Below are 4,390 nucleotides of genomic sequence, written 5' to 3'. Positions count from 1 at the left end.
TTACTGGGCCAAATATGCAATGTTTCAGGCATTGCTAAGCACTAGAGATACACAGAAAGATTAAAAATCCCCAAACAATCCTTGATTTCAAGAGGTTCGCAGCTTAATGAGGGAGACAACATGCAAATAAATATATACAAACGGCATTTATACAGGATATATTGGGATAGTCTCAGAGAGAAGGCACTAAAATAAAGGAGGAATGAGAAAAGTTTCTTACAGAAGGCTTTAGTCGAGATTTGAAGGAAGTCATGGAATCCAAGAGATGGAGATGAGGAAGGAGAGTATTCCAGGCATGGAGGAGAGATAGTGAGAGACAGGAAAAATGCTTGGTATTGAGAAATGCAATCTTATTTGGAAGGAACAGCAAGAAGGTTAGTGCAACAAGATCACAGAATACATGGAGGGGAGTAAGATATTAGAGACCAGAAATAGGAATGGGCTAGGTTATGAAGGACTTTTATAGGAATAAGATTTTATATATGATCCTGGAGGTGATAGGTAGCCACTGGAGGTAATTTGGTGGGAGGAAGGGGTAACATGATTAAGTCTCTACTTTAGGAAGATCAATTTGATAGCTGAGTAGGAGATGGATAGAAATGGGGAGAGACTTGAGATAAGAAGACCAATCAGCAGGCTACTGCAAAAGTCTAGGAGTGAGGTCATAAAGTCCTGTGCTTGGGTGGTTGCAGTGTCAGAGTAGAGAAGAGGGAATATCTCAAAGATATTATGAAGATAGAAATGATGGAACTTGACTACTTATTGCATATATGGTATCTGAGTGAGGGAGGAGGTGAGTTGACACCTAGGTTGGGTGTCTATGAGGATGGTAGTACTTTTGACAGTAAAAAAGAAGTTAGGATGAGAGAAGGAATTGGGAAGATAAAGATAATGAGTTTAGTTTTGGATATGTTGATAAGATGTCTATAGGTCATCCAGTTGGGGATGCCTAAGAGACAACTGGAGATGCAAGATCTCAGGTCAGGAGAAAGGATAGACCTGAATGAGAAAATCTGAAAGTCATCTTCATAGAGATGATAATTGAACCCATGGAAGCTGATGAGATTGAGTGAAATATTATAAAGGGAGAAGAGAAGACATGTGGTTAGAGCCCATAGGGTCCCCATTGTTAGTGGGCATGATGTGGATGAGGATCTAAAAAAGAAGCCAGAGAAAGAGTGGTCAGGAGGACAAAAAGGAGAGAGTAGTGTCACAAAAACCTAGTCAGATGAGAGGAGGGAGAGATGAAAGGAGAAAATGGGGAGGGAATAAAATAGAATAATAGGAGGAAGTGAAAGTTGCTTGTTTTAAGACACAGAGTTCCACCAGCAATACCTTGATGATGACTGGGGCCCTATGAGGGTCCCCATAAAGTGCTCATTAGGGTAAGACAATGATGAGGATCATAAGAAAGATGGACGAATCAGAAGGACCAATGATGCAAGTGACAATCAATGGCAACTTTATTGAAGGAAGTGAGGACTTTTATAACCAGCTGGGTTACTACCCTAACTTTACATACTCACAGAAACAGATAAATATTTACATGGTAACAGGTAATGGTTAACAGAGAACCTCCCATCTTGTATGGGGATTGGAAGATGATGATGTCTAAGAGAAGGCTGGGGATTTTCTGGCTGTGGGTCTCTGGATCTGCAATCAGGGGTCCCAACACTTGCTAATTTGTAATTATATATTTAGAAAAGTCTTTCCATAAGCTTTCACTCAGAGATTGAATTCCTTGGCAAAAACCCAAAAAGGTTTAGAGACAGAAAGAAAGGCCTCACATATACTAAAATAATCACACTTGTTCTCTTTATAATAGCAAAGAATTAGAAATGAAGTAGGTGTCTATTGATCAGGAAATGGCTCAACAAACATGAATATAATGGAATTCTATTGCGTTGTGTTAATGATAAATATAAAGAATTTAAAGGAATTGGAAGACATGAATAAATGTAAAGTGAATTATGCAGAACCATGAAAGCAATATGCACAATGGCTTCAACAATATAAATAGAGATGTAATAACCAATGAAACTGAATGCTATGTATTTATAATGACCAAACTTGGAAATGAGAAAATGCACCTGTTTTCTTTCTTTTTTCCCTTTTCTTTTGTTTTCCTCCTGAATGGGTGGAGACTTCTGAGTGCAGAACCTTGCACATGCTATGATTCTTGGTTGAGGTATTTGTTTGTTTTGCTGAACTGTTTCTTAAATACTCTTATTTTTTACTTTGCTACTTGTGAAAAATTACTTTTGTTATTTGTTACTCTTATGTGGCCAAGGAGAAACATATTCAGAAATGGAGAATATGCAAAACAAAAGTATTTCTTTTTTTTAATTAAAATTTTTTTAAAACCCTTACCTTCCATCTTGGAGTCAATACTGTGTATTGGCTCCAAGGCAGAAGAGTGGTAAGGGTAGGCAATGGGGGTCAAGTGACTTGCCCAGGGTCACACAACTGGGAAGTGTCTGAGGTCATATTTGAACTTAGGACCTCCCATGTCTAGGCCTGGCTCGCAATCCACTGAGCTACCCAGCTACCCCAAAAACAAAAAAATATTTCAATAAAATTATTGTTGTTGTTTTTTTCATCGTAATCCCTTGGAAATAGGGAGCATAGTTGATTTGCGGAGAAGAAAGATCTGGAATAGAGCAATGTTGGAATGCAGCTCTCCTCCATCCCTTAAAACCCAAGTAGTGATTATATTTATAACCCAGCTCAACTCATGTTTTAAAAGCTGGAATTTTGATTACCCAAGAAAGCAGCAAGATGGAAACAGGTGAGTGTACAAGAATTTCCTATCCCTGAAACCTGCTCCTGACAAAGAACAGGAACATGAGATATTGGGATTATAGATTATAGAGCTGGAAGGGTATTCAGAAATCATTTTGTTCAGTCCCATAATTTTGCAGATGCAGAGAATAAGGCTTAAGGAGATGTAGAGATTTGTCTAAGGTAGGTCTCACAAAGTATTCAAGGTAGGGTTTGAATCCAGATCCTCTGACTCCAAAGTCAATGATTTTCCTTGTGCTTAGTGCTGCATTCATATTTCACTTCACAATGGGATGCTTCAGCCCACTGATTTTTTAATTTTGAAAACTGTGCTTTTGATGTCTAGCTATCAGGTTCCTCCTGTCTAGAAGGAGATGACTGTTCTTTCCTGTATAGAAGGAGGTGACTGTAAATGGTTTTTATGTAACATACCATTGCTACAACCTGGTTTATCAGGAAAGATTGCACTAGGTTTGCCATTGCTTCTACAGGGAATTCAAGAATAATAATGGAATGGTATGAAAAGATGGAAAAGCATAAACCCTTCACAGCTTCTGAGATAAAAAAGATATCAAAGGAACAATTTACAAATTAATATCTATCTTAGAAGAAAGTATGCTACTCTAGTTATTTTAATCTTTTTTTTTTTTGTCTTTCTACTTACAGATAAAGGGACTCAATGGCCTGGCTTCTGGGCTATCAGGTGATGGGACACAAAGGTGAAGTATAGCACACAGGTGTAAATGAAGTGCCAAAGTAATTGAAGTGATGTGTAAAAGAACACGTTCTTGAGGACAAATTTTTAGTTACTACAGAAGTGGGAAGGGGGAAAGAAAAAGAAAAGGAAGCAGAAAATATCCAGTGAAGAGAGATTAAAAGGGATTTATGAAAAAGGAGAAATTTCTCTTTAGGAGATGTTAAAATTTTAAGAGAGAATTAGTAGTTTTTATAAGTTCCTCTTGATTTGATGACTCAGTTTTTTGGGGAATTATTTTCAACATAGATTATCTAGGGTCATTTCTTTTCTTTAACCAATTTCACTTGGACTCTGCTTTTTGGCCATTTCCCATAGAATCATAACATTTGGGACTTTGGGGATCATTTGGTCTAATTCTCAAATTTCAGAGATAAGGAAACTGAGGTATATAGTAAAGTGATTTACTCATGGTTCCACAGTTAATTAGTCACAAACTAGGGCTAGAGTAGATGACTCCTTTTATTTCTCTTTGTGCTTCTCTTATTTCTTCTCTTGGGCTTAGCACAGTGCCTGACAAGTAGTTGGTTCCACTTACTACATGTTTATTTATTGATTCATCTCAATGCGCTTATAACTTCTATCCTCATGTAAATTGTAACCCTGAAACTATTAATTGTTGGATAAAGTGTCCACTGTGATCAGATTGGATATTTGTAAAGCACTTAGCCCAAAGCCTGGCACATAGTGGGTACTCAATAAATGTTTGTTCTTTTCTCCCCTACTATGTACCAGGGACTGTGCTAAATGTCGGGGGCATAAAAACAAAATCAATATGGTTCATGCTTATGAGGAGCTTCACATTCTAATTCTTAGAAAGTAGAGATCTACATGATATAAATCTGAGGGCCATGT

The sequence above is a fragment of the Gracilinanus agilis genome, chromosome 1 (genome assembly GCF_016433145.1).
Source record: "Gracilinanus agilis isolate LMUSP501 chromosome 1, AgileGrace, whole genome shotgun sequence".
In the NCBI taxonomy this organism is placed as follows: Eukaryota; Metazoa; Chordata; class Mammalia; order Didelphimorphia; family Didelphidae; genus Gracilinanus; species Gracilinanus agilis.
This window is presented reverse-complemented; position numbering follows the sequence as displayed.